Below are 13,505 nucleotides of genomic sequence, written 5' to 3'. Positions count from 1 at the left end.
CCCAAGGTCAAATGAGATTTCTGCAAGACAGACAGTGGCATGTCGTATTAGATTGTTTTTACGGTGATAACCCAACGCCCTCCCCAACCCTCAGCCCCCGGCATTCAAGCAAAGGTGTTCAGGGGGACAGAGCAGCATGGCCATCCTCCCCTCTGACGCATGACTCCAACATCATCTTCCTAGCTCTTGTTGATGTGTCTGTGCCTGTGGGCAGCTCCCCCACCCTCTCAACTATTACGTTTTGGGCAGCACAGTACAAAGATGCCCAGGCTGATACCAAGCCTCCAGATGTTAACGTAACATAAATACTAATTGCCATTAACATTAGTAAGTAAGGGCATGCACATTCCTGGGGAAGTTTTGGAGTATGAGTCTCAATTCCAGACAAAGGAGTGATGTTGTCCCAATCTACCTCAGTGTGGTGGTAGAATTCAGTTTGATTTAAGAGCATCCTGGGGCTTGGGAAGAGTAAGGAACAGTCTGGGAGCATTTGTTCCTGGGCTATCTTCCATTGCCATTGAGTGTTTTCCATTATTTCAGTAAGAATTCATGTAAACCTCCAAAAAGCTCAGCTTCCAGAGTGACTGAAGAGATTTTGATTGGGAAAGAAGACCACCTTTAGAGCATTACCCATCAACCGTCACTATGCTGGGAGCCAACTCCCCAGCCTGTGAATGAAGTGCAATTTTCCAACCTCGTCTCCCTTGAAAGTTTAACTCTGGCTGGTCTGGCTTGGCTGCAGGGTCCACCATGTCATCTGCTCACGATTCTGCAAGGCAACCCTGGAGAAGATAAAGCCTGTCACACAGTTGCTTACAAACTTGTTGCTGTTCAGGTTACTACCCTGGCTGCATTGCAAATTCCAAGAGATGAATTTGGTTGTTTAAAAAGAAAACAAATGTAAGAAAAGCAAGATATAGATTCTAATGCATGAGACCAAAGAGGTCTGGAGTGACTGGAGGCTATTCCTTAATTCTCCTGTACCTCAATTTCTGCTTCTTTGATATGAAGAGAAGTAAATGAATAGACTCACTTCCCCTAGACTGAAATTCTCTCCTAGATTGAAATTCTCTACTAATATATGGAAATACAGCAATTCTACAGCCCTCTTAGAGGCCAGAGTTGCAGACCAGTGGTGTGATGATGCAGTTATGTTCAACTGCAACAATTAGCTCCTTCCTTTCCCTTTGGTTTCTATACAAGTTGTTATGTCCTTTTGTAGTGGTAGTGACTGGGTCAAATAAATTGCAGCTGTGAAGTTAAAAGGAATTGGCTAGGAAGCTTGGAGTCGCTAGCAATGATGTTTAACAAATCTTGGGTTACTGGAGAAGTTATGGGAAGGAGGGGAAAAGGTCCTGTTGAATTGTGGACTCATTTCATTGATGCCCAGAAAATGATGGAAAAGCTGGCATGAGATGTAATATAAATCTGTCCAGCTTTAGCTGCAAACTGCTAACTCACATTGTCCATTACCTATTAGAATAAACAGATATCTGTTCTTGGAAGTCTCTTCCTTCCATGTCTGCCATTTATCTCCCTCTTTGATAAATTAAGTAGGATATGCTTCTCTTTTCTAGGTATAAAGGATACTTTCCGTATCTAGAGTAATTTGTTTTATGTAGTGACAGAGTATGTTCTGTTTTAAAAATCCAAAATAATTATTGCTCACTCTGAATCAATATAAATGAGACTGATAAAGCAATTGCAAGGGAATTATTCTCTAATAGGGATGTTCATAGAGGGGTTTGCTCCTGGCATAGTCACGTTTAAAACATGCTGGTGATTGGACTAGTGTAAGTTATTATCAGTAAAAGTTGCAGAAAACCTAAATAATCTTGCGTAATTAAAACCAGAAGCCAGGTTTAAAAAATACTCTGGATTACATTGTAACCAACCTTATTTAAATAGCATGGTTGGGATTCATCCACTTCATGCAAACACTGTGCAGACCCTTGAAATGAGCTTCTTGTCTAGGTCCCCAGTAGAGAGGAAGGCACTTCCTGAATTCAGCTCAACTCCCTTATTTTTCCGTCATGTAAAAAGTATTTAGGATCGGGTTTTATCAAAGTGCATGGGTGTATAGAGTGTAGAGGGGGAGTCCATCTCCAGCTGCAGTGTTGCAATGTTTATCCCCCTCTAACTCCGGAGTGCACCATGCAGTATCTAGCTCGGCATATCTCAGCTCCGCTTCTAGGTGAATCAGGAACTAGTCGATACAGTGATGGCACAACCTGCTACTACAAACAGCAAGACACATAGGTCCTAAAACTACATCCAGGAGGGCACTGTTAGGAATAGGGCCCTGTACCGGTAAAAAACCTTACTAAGACATTTTGCAAAAAGTGCCTGCCCCCCTTTTTCCCCAGTGATCTGATCAAAGCAATAGCGTTCAGAGCAGGCTCTGAAGAAAAGCAGACACTGGCAATGGGTGTGCTCCAACACCGGGTGGTCTTATATCTCTGTTCTTACTGTTGCCTTTGGGGACTGATACGGTGTCCTCTAGGCGAGAGACTCTGCAGCCCATCCTCAGTGCCCAGAACTACTTGGGAGCCCCCTCCCAACACGATGCCATTTCTTAGATTTCTGAGCAATCTGCTCTGCTCAGCCTCTTCTTCCCTGATTAATAATGTTGCTGTCAGTTTGGATTACAGCCCTCTACTTTCTTTGTCTCAGCTTAAAATACTTGTGGTTTCATATTCCATCAGAAGAGATATATAAGAGAAGTGCTTTGCTCAAAGTGCAGATGATGATGGAAAAGGAATGTGTTGCTACAAATTCCTGCAAGAGTCTTTATTGGATTCCTCGGGACTTAACGAAAGGCAAAAATATAGGGAGGGATTGAACAGGATGGGAGGAATGGCGAGCTCATAGGAGCTGCATATTGTGGCATTGTGAGAAAGATAAGACAAGCCTGTGGCTTGAACAGAGATAACAGTGAAAGGGTTTCTACAGTTATCTAGGCAATTTCTTTTATTGCTTCACTATTTGTCCTGTTAGGGGGGAAAAACCCACAACACCCAAACCAAAACTGAATGCCCAACGGAAGTTGCTTTTGTGGAAATTTAAGTCCCTTGTTTCTTACTGTGTTTGTGACAGGAAGAAATTTCCTATGACTGGCTGACTGGACATGGTCCTTCCCATGTCACAGAGATCCTGATTAACTTCTGCTGGAGGAACACCTTTTCTTCTGGTCTGACTTCACAATATCAGCTGCCACTGTAACTCCTGCAGCTCAGCAAACTCATTTCTAAAAAACATAAGACCCCAAACTTGTCTCAATTTGTAGGCAGAACCAGTACTTTATAAATCATACATCTTAAGAAGCACCCACTCCACCTATATCTCATGGGATTTATATCTTCTGGCTTTCTTGAAGGAGACAACATGGATGTGTCATTTACTTTTTTAAAACATCATTTCCCCTCTCCTTATTTTTTTAGATTATTTCTCAGTCTCTCAGACATATTTTCACATGAAGTGCTGTCTTTCACTATATCTGCTACCCCTCTAGATCTCTGTTCCCTGTAAATGAGAGGTGTTGGTCTTAACTCCATTTCAGTTGGCCTTGCTGACTGAAACAACAGTTGTTCCACTTACCAGTCTAAGATTTTGATACTGGCTTAGAGTGGACACCCATGTCTTACATAGCAAAACTGATTTAAGCTAATATCTCTGTATTCATGCTATTGCATTCTCTATGCAATGGAGATTAATTTCTAAGTGGTAAATATTTGATGATTTGGTAATTCTTCAAAGAAGGTCCAAAAGATAGAAAAGTGTTACATCTTCTAGGAATAAAACATGAAATGTGGATTTGAGGCTGACAAAAACTGTGGTGGGGCATAGAAGTATCCATCACTGTCCTCTGCAACGCTGGGACGGATTGAAGACGCTCCTACCAAAGTAGGGCATACCCAAAGAGAAATGGAGGTGGCCATCAACAGAATTCTTCCCAGTAATGGGAAGAAGGGTAAGTCATGACAATAAAATCAAGGTCAACAGCTAATTTCAGAGTTGACGATGTGAGAATGGTTTTTGATGTTCCCCCCTCAGGGTGCATTTATTAAAAACAATTTCTTTCTAGTAGATAAATCTAACTGTAGGGAATCCTTTTGAGCTAAAGACTAGCGTGACTTAGACAAATGTCAAACCGAGAAATGGAAGAGAAAGTTGGGAGATTCTTGTGTGAACTCCACAGTTGGAAGAGATGGTCAGATAAAGGAGGATAAAGCAGTGGACAAGTTACATCAGCTGGGCAAGCACATGGAGAGCAAAAGTGAGAAAATTCCTGTGTTGGTGACAGCATGGTGCTGTGGGCAATGTGGACAATGAAGTAGCATTCCCTTAGCCTTCTTTCAGATAGGGCTCAACTCCTGCCCTACTTGCTCCTCCTCACTCCCTTATCTGCATTATCCGCATCCAGGAAGACACTTAGGGAGCTGTGCTGGTCATCCTAAATCATGCTAAATCTGGGTGGTTATATCACACCACCATTCAGTTCTTATCAAACTGTCCTGCATGCCTTGAAAAAAGCAGTGTCTTGGAATAAAAAGGGAGAGAAAAAAAGTGATGTGAGCGGCTGTAGGTTTGTACATTTGATCTCAGTACTACAAAAAAGATTTTGATGGAACATGTAATTGAAGAAGTGGGATTTGGCTAAAAGACTGGTTTATCAGAGGACAATTGTGATAGACCAGTCAAACAGTTTGATAAAGCAACTGTTTTCCTAAAAAAAAAAAAAAAAAAGAAATCTGAACTCATTTGAAATGAGTTTTTATCTTGTCTTTTAACATGCAGGAAGACCTTGCTTGGTTGCCATCACCTATAGGTTTAGAAAAGGTATTCTTTATTCCAGTATCCTAACCATTAACTAATGCAAATTCTCATAATACCAGAACCAGGACTGAACCGGCAGCATTGCACAAAGTTTCATAGTGAAACTTCAATCACTCCCTGGAGACACCTTATTGTCATTGGAGGTAAACTATGTTTTTCTAACCTACTTCAGTGACTCAAGTGAAAACAAGATACATGAATCCACTTGCTTCTCTCTTAGCCACCAGGCTTGTTACCTTCACACTGGTTCTGAGCTGTTTTGGTGTGATCTCTTCTTGAAAAGTCCGTGTCAGCTGTGTCTTAATTTAATGTGTTAATAGGACAAAGCTGGGAGACACTGCCAAGATAGAAGTAATAGTGATATCCTGGGGCATGTATCTGTATCCCTGACAATGTGTAATAGAAAAGAGATGTAATTCAGGAGTATAAAATGGAAAGAGGTACATTTACAAACTCCTTACAGCACCTTCTGCTGTAAATTTGGAGTTTGTCTCTGGAAAGCATCAGGGGAGAAGAAAAGCTTGTGAGTAGAGTCAGCTACTGAACAGATCTGAAACTTCATATGATGCAGCCATGAAAACCAGAAGTGAGATGTTCAGAGGGTGGGAAGAGTTGAGTGAGGGGGGAAGGAGAGGGGAATTGCACAAATGTAGAAGGCTTGTTGCCATCAGGTTGCTTCAGTCTGGTAGTAGTTAGTGGTTAATAAATTTGGCACCCATAATCCCACCACAGTGGGATTGAGGAGGGTAAATTCTTATGTGCGGCTACTGCTGTCTGGTACAAGGAGAGGACTACAACCCTGAAAGAAGTTTTCTGAGCATGCTGATTCTTGCTTGTCAGAAATCACAAAGAACAGACTTACTCTGGGCTGTAATTGTTCTTGTGTATTGCTGGATGACAAATGAGGGCACAGCCATCACCAACCACCCTTTCCCATAAGGAGGAGGAACAGAGGACCAGATGAGAAATTAATCTGTGACCAAGTGCTAGTGTGGAGAACTCGAAGATTATGAAGCAAATTAGAGGATATGCCCTGGATAAGAATCATAGAATCATAGAATCATTAAGGTTGGAAAAGACCTTTAAGATCATCAAGTCCAACCGTTAACCCAGCACCACCATGCCCACTAAATCATGTCCCTAAGTGCCTCATCATATCCTCAGGGGCTTCAGTCACTGCCCCTGGAATAGGCACTAGCCTCGTAGTAAGTGTCTTCTGTTGGGTCTGACATATATTGAAAATGCCTACCTCCCCATCCGAAGCCTGTCTGTCTAAGGCTGCTTTGAGCATGATGATTTCCAGGTATTCATTTCTGTTTCAGCAGCCAATTAATTGATTCAAGTGTTACTGATCTTGGTACTACCATGCACGACTTCAGTAAGTCTCTCTCAACAAAGTTCTTGTTGCTCCAGGCTCTTGCACTGGTATCTTGAATGATATTTTCAGTTGGATAATTCCTTTCTGCCATGTAAGTCTATTCCTCATATCGCCACTGAGGCTTCATTCATACACAGAGCAGTGCCCACCACATGAACCCTGGATAGAACCTGGACAAAGCACATTTTCAGTATTGCTTAACCAGTTGCTTTCTATTATAGAAATTATTTCCCTTAGGGGAATTTATCTTTATTCTAGTCTCTAGGAAGCTTTTGCACTGTTGGCGTCTAGCCCATGGGACATGATAGCAATGGAGCTATCCAGCTGCCTTCTAAGGTCCCTCATCTCTTGATTTTCTTTCTGCTTTCTTCTTCCAGAGTTAGGATCTCAACCCCTTCTTTTATTCTCCCCAAATGCTCTTTTTATTCATTGGTCAGACAGAAGTTCCCTTATTTCATGTTTTGGCCACAAAATCCTTTTCTTTTGCTATTTTCTGTTGTCTTTTCTGGTCTGAGTTCCCTCACTGTTGGTAATACTTGGTTGCTGGCAACCCCACCTTGTGTTGTATATGGGGACTCTTGACTAGATCTTGGATTGCTCCAGCTTTGGAGAAGTTCCTCTTTGGTGGGGGCCAGTGACTCCCTTGGTCCTTTTCCCTCCTGTATGTATTTCCATTCTAGCACAGTCTTTCATCAAAATTGAGCCCAGATGTTAGGGGTTGGGTAAGCAGTGAAATGCAGTTATCTCCAGATTTGCACCTGGAATTTCTGCGTTTTTGTGTTAGTGCCTGGGTAGACACGAGGGGTTGTAGACAGGTTGTAGATAGGACAGTTGTCCTGTTAGTGCAAGAGCTGGTCCCTATGGCACGGGATGGGTATCACAGGAAGAAAAGGATCTTGGCAAGCACTGGAGGGGCTTTATACAGGGCACACTTGTTCATCCTTCCCCCATTCCTTATTACACCAGATACCTAAGAATAGCCAAACTGAGAGTCAGGGGAGCAAGAACAGGTAGGACAGGTCTGCTGTGCCTGTGGCTTTTTCATGTGCCTACACCCAGGAGAATGAGAGGTATTGCATGCCCCTCCATCGTAAGCTGCTGCTAATGATTCCTTCTGCCCGGAGGACACAGTCGGGATCGATGGAGGGTCAGCCGTTAGACATACATTTCCCAATGCCCAGCATAGCACACGGGGTCAGGGAGCTAATCATCACTCCTATCTTGCCTGCCTTGCTGTGGTGTCCAGCCTAGGGCAATTGGAGGTGCATTAAAGATTAAACAAGAGGTGGGAGGTCTAGTGAGTGTGTTGGAGTAATTCCAGGGTGGGTGGGCAGTGGTTGGCCCAAGCAAGTGGATTTCTGCTGCAGCGGCCCCTACTTTAGATCTTTCAGCCGAACAAACCGGCGGCATCTCTGTTGAGGCAAAAAAATGCCTCTAGCTAAAATTCCACTATCTGACCTCAGAAAGGCTCCAGCTGTTTCTGCCACCAACATAGCAGCTAGAAGAAGAGTTTTAAAGAGGTTGGCCATGCTGAAAGAGAAACCCACTTCTTCAGAGGGCCTGGCAGGACCGAGCCTTCCTCTTCCTCACTCATCCCTTTCAGCATAAGTGTGAACACAGTGTGGCCTGAGTGTTGGCTATTCTCAGATGAGTGTCTGTCACTTGCCAGCACCATGCCGTGTAGATTTACTGCAGGACCTTGACACCTCTTCTAAGGTGGGAGGACCAAACGATCTCCTTGCTTGACCTACTCATTCGTAATGCCTCCAACCTCTAAAATCAGTACATTGCAACTCCTGTCCCTACTGAAATAAAAACATTTTCACGGGATTAGGAAAACACCTTCCATTTGAGGTGTGCTTAGTGGCACAGGGGCTCATCCCATGGCTCTGAATACATTGGTGTCAGTCTCGGAGATGATTTAGGCAGGCAGTTCACACACCTTCCTCCTCTGTAGGGCTAATCAGGGTGTTTAGCTTTAACGTGTCTGTTCTGACTCCAGCGGCCGTGGGAGTGCGTTCACATCTGGCTTGGGTACCTATGAGTCGTCGCTGGTAGCTGTGCCTTTAGAGGCTGACCGCAATGCTTGGCACTTGAGGGAGGTAGGAAAATGGTATGGCTGGCACTTAGCGATGCTGTCTGGAGCTGTGTGGGCTCAGGAAGTGGTGCTGGCCGATTGCCATCCTGCAGACCCTGCCCTTTGGTTCCCCAGATCCACAGCTTTTCTTTGAGCCTCGAATTCACAGCCATCATTGTGTAATTAGCAAAAGAAGAGCAGAGGAAGAGATTCATCCAGAGTAACATGCTGAGTCAGAGTTACAGCCAGGAGGAAAACGCGGGACTCCCCAATCCTTCTGGCAAGCATTAAAAACTTTCCAGTTCAGGGATAATCAGTTTCAAGGCTTGCCATCTAGTCAAAGGTCCTTCCTAAGGAGTCCTGACATGGTGAGGGCTCTTTGTTAGAGCTTCCTCAACTAATAATTCAATGTCCCCAGCTGAGCTAGTTACTCTGTGCTCCCTTTATGGTCAGTGGAAGAATCAGGCCCTCAAAGGATGAATGCTCTCTAAGAAAGGCCAAATGAATTGCCCTGAGCCTTTTTTCTTCACTGAGTATGAGCAGAGCCTAAGGTGACTGGCTCACACTTGACGTCTCACTTCCCAGCTCCAGAACGGAGATGAATCCCATCCGTGCGGTCTCAGGCCCTGGACACTCACCTGCGTGCTCCTCTTGCTGATTGGGGGTAATGTTTTCAATGGCATTAGATGACATTGATTGAAACATTTTTTAGCTATGCTGATCATCTAGGATTCCTTCTGATCACGGAGCTTCATGCTTTTCAGCTAGACTCAACTGTAAAGCGTCCTGTCAACAGGCTCCCATCCAGGTTTGCCATTGCCAGAAGAGCAATTCAGAACATGGGCTGCAAGTGCTGTTCTTATAAACTGAGCATTACGTATTTTGTGTGATACAAGGGAAGTGTTATTCATTTACTGGAATTATCCTTCTATCAAGTCAGTTTCCTATTGCATTTCACCCTTCATTGCACTGGCCGTTCATTCTTTTAACAAGGCTGTTTCTATTCTGGAAAGTATATTTAAGAGGTTTTGCAATTTTACTATGAAATACAGAGCATTTCCTTTTCTTTTTAAAAATGTGTTCCAAGCATTCTTAAATTCTGGAGAACTTGGAGCAACAACGAACAAACCTATCGTGAAATTAAAAGATAACAAGCAGGGCCTCACTAGAACTTTCCCTAAATTGCCTTTGAAAAGAATCTATTATTGTATTTTAATTTTAAGCACTTTTTACTTGTCAGATTTTGTTTTCTATTTCCTGTTGTAGCCTTTGTTTCCCCAGTCCTGACTTCTGCTGGAAATCTGCTCCTGGGTCCTTCTGTAAGGACCTGCTCCTTCTGGTTAGAGTCATGAGAGGGATTCAAGCAGTGGCGACCAAACTCTGCAATGTGCAATTCGAGGTGTTCAGTCATGCACAACCCCAAGTACAGCATTTGTGAGGAGTGGATTGCCTACAAAGCAGGATAGCTCGGGGTAACTAATCAGGCAACAGCCAATGCTGGAGCAAAGAAGTGGGGCTTAATTCTGCCTCTCTGAGGGTCATAGGCAGACCATGGGGACAGCATTGAAACCATGAGCCAAGTCAGGACAGGAATTGGGAAGTGGGGTTGAAAGCCAAGAGTCAAACCACAAATTATCTTGCCACTTTCCAGTAGCTCATTGTGAATTAGCAGCAGAAATGCCTCTGCTGTGGGTGTTTGTTAATCAAGCATGGAGATTGCAGGAAGGGCAAATTTGTCCCCAGTACTAGTGAGCCCTCAGTAGCTCCACTTGCTCTGCTGGGTGCCCTCTGAGTGGGCTCCTCTGCACACATGTGAAGAGACTTCTTCATCACAACTGCATCCTGACTATTTCATAGGGGCTTGTATGACTGCTTTTTGATTCTTAGGTTTACATCCTGGCCAATTACAGACTGTAATTTCTATCAGATTTTTTTTAAGACCAATCAAAATCTCTTCCAGGGCTTGATCAGTCAGTGGTCTGGGTGGGGGAGTCAGTTGTGTGGGCAAAAGCTTATCATGGGAGGTTTTTAAGAAGTCAAGGGAAGTTAGGTATATCTTCATGGATGAAGACGAAGGGAAGAGAGACTTTTTTAAGCTAAGATTTTAAGATGATGGACCAACATGGTGGAGAGCAGTGTGTTGGAGATTTTGTGGGTGAACTTCAGTTCCGACAGCCAAGCCATACTAGTAAATACATCCTGTGGATCTTTATCTATGTATTTTTTGCAGTTCTTCTTGGCCCACGTCTTGAGTTCCCCCCAGCCTCTTCAAACAGTGCACCATATAAGCAGAAGCAAAAAAAAAGAGATGCCTTTAGAACATTTGAACCCACAGGTGAAAATTACACTTGAAATAAAAACCTGGTTTGCCGCACAGAATATATTATAAGAAAATTCAGCTAGAAGAACTCAGCTGAGAATTCAATCTGTGACATTCTTCTAAACCCAATTAACCTAATCCAATAATTCTCTCTGAATGGGATGATGAGATGCAGTCAAATTTTCTCCCAAGGACTAGAAATAATCTGCATGTGTGCTTGTCAGAATAAGTCTTGTGAGTAAACAAAGCAGACAGAAGAACATAACAGTTATCCTGAATTAAAATTCCACCTAAAGATACTCAGGGATGAACATGTGAGCAGGGCAAGCAGGTAGGAGACTTCCTCAGGATGTTCCTCCATTCTCCAGCAGTTGCATTTCAGGGGTTCATGGAGGAAGACATCTCTGGAGTAACCTCTTCAGTAAAGAGAAAAAATAGATCACTTTAGTCAAAAGATCAGTCATGGACAGGCGGGGTGAAATTGCCTGTGAAAGTTGACATTAAGAACTAAATTAATTATTTGCAGTGGTTAGGGTGGCTGTGGAGAAGGGCAAAGTAGAGATGGTTTGTAGCAAGTTGAGCAACCACCATGCTGCACTTGTAGAAGCAAAGCAAGCTGGATGTCAGCCCTGGGTCACTGGAAGTTGTGAGTCACCAGCCAGGCTTTTGATGAAACTGAAGTGTTCAATCAGGGGAGAGTCACGACACAATGGACTACTAGCTTGGTTCTTGAGGTGGCAGCTGCCAGATTAGCTTCTTATCATGAACTTCCACCATACTGAGGTACCTTACCAGGAGAGGTGTCTCAGGGGTGGACAGGCTGGCACAGCTGGGTAGTCCTCTCTTGAAACAACCACATGAAAGATGTGGGAGCTTCTTATGGTATGCCAACAGGAAGTTTAATCTCAGTGCAACCAGCCAGCTCGCACTGTGTTAGTTCAAATAGGACTGTATCCACTCTCATGGTGTGAAAGCATTGTGCAGAGTGCACCATGGGGTACATCACATAACTAGACAGCGTCTTGTCTGGTTCAAAACACTGGGATTACCAATTCTTCTACATGGGTATTTCATGAGGGATGAGGTCTTGTCACCAGGGACAGATAGGTGTCTACTGTCACATGGGTGGCCCTGTTCTGTGTTGGTCCTTTCTCAAATACAGATTCACTCCTGCTAGGTAAGTGCCCTGGCTTCATTCTCTACTCATCCTGTTCCTGTCCACCTTCCTTAGAGATTTCTCCTGGCCACAGCCAGGGACATAGCATGGAGCTAAAAGGATCTTGGATTTGATTCAGATTTGACAATCCTGTGTCCTCATGTCTAAACCAGGAGGGCTCTGTACAGTCTGTTCATCTCTCAGCTATGTTTAGGTATACTGTTCACACTTTATGTAATTTTGGGAAGAAATAGACAGCTGTCTTGCTGCTAAGGCATTGAATGAGAATGGTTTATAAAAATACATAATTTGTGATGTAGTTCCACAAACGAAAACAGTGACCAGATGAACTATATTCCACTTTGTCTAAATGAGAGTGAATGGCTAGTTGGTAATGAAAGTGAAAGACAAGAGAAGAGCCCTTCTACTGAATTGTATCAAAAATTAAGAGTTAAAGAGAAAGTAGGTTCTTAGATAGCAAGACAAATTGAAGATCTCACATCTACACTTCAAAGACTTCATTGTCCCAAGGCAAGATAAACAAGATGGTATTTGCATATTCACTGACAGTGGAACAGTATCCAAAGGCATCAGCCAAATGGAAGAAACTGAGAGAAGAGAGGTGAAATTAGCATACAACGTTATTTCCTCAAATTGAAAAATGAGATGGAAGGAGTAGGAGGGGAAGCTCCTAAGAGTCCTTTGATGCTTGTTTTTTCCCCAAAGGGAAGAGTACATGGGGAAGCTGTGATTTAAAACTGCAGTTCAGTGATACGCTAAATCTAACTTGAGGGTTTTTAGTGCTACAGCAGAAATACCACAGCCTCACAACTCAACGTGCTGATCTGGAATAAACTTTTTGTGCCAGTTCAAATTTGTTCAAATAGGGCTGATTGGTTAACTTTGTGCCAGCATATTTTATGTCAGATATGCCATCAGCATGCAAACAGAAGTAGCATTTTGTTAGACCTCCCTCAGCTTGTCTGTAGGCCTTTTCATCAGTCCCTTTTTGCTCTCTTCCCACTCATATAATCTTCAAGTCACTGCCTTCATGCATCACCACATCCTCCATAAGAGGCTCAAGGCCTTATATGTTTCTTTCCGCTTTGGACATTCAGCACCTTTGGTCCTGTCCTTGTCATGGACCTTCACATGGAACTTGCCTTGCTCATTGCCTCCACATCAAGCTTTATTGTCATAATAATGTTGACCTTCTGATACTGCAGTTTAGCGTCCTCCCCAAGTCAGATTCACATCCCCAGCCACAGTGAGATCCACTGCAAGGAATACATCCTTCTTTTATCTCCTGCAGACATAATCTGCTCACTGCAGTTCTGATGACACCCAGGCAGAGTCTCTTGTGGGAAGGTTGCTGTGCTGCAGGATTGGAGAAGAGCGGGACCAAGGTCAAAGACCTGGAAAAAGCCTATAGGAAGGACAAGGATTCTGGCGGCCCCTCATTACTGAAGAGAACTTCTGTCTGTGCAACAAGGATCTTAGCTGGAATTTGTGACAGGGCAGAGACCTTCTATGGAGTGTGTGGGGGAAACCTTGCAAGATAACTTCTTCCCCTTCATGAAAGAGTGGCAACCTGGAGAAGAGTGTACCTCCATGGGAAAGCAACTCTCAAAGAAATTGAACCATAGGAATCACAACAGTGCTGGTGGAAAGAGACCCTTGGAAGTCTCCAGCCCAACCTTCCCTGGAGCAGGATGATCATAGAATCATAGAATCATTA

Source organism: Fulmarus glacialis, unplaced genomic scaffold, assembly GCF_000690835.1.
Source record: "Fulmarus glacialis isolate BGI_N327 unplaced genomic scaffold, ASM69083v1 scaffold33545, whole genome shotgun sequence".
Taxonomy (NCBI): Eukaryota; Metazoa; Chordata; class Aves; order Procellariiformes; family Procellariidae; genus Fulmarus; species Fulmarus glacialis.
The sequence above is the reverse complement of the archived record's forward strand: the minus strand, read 5'-3'. Positions refer to the sequence as shown.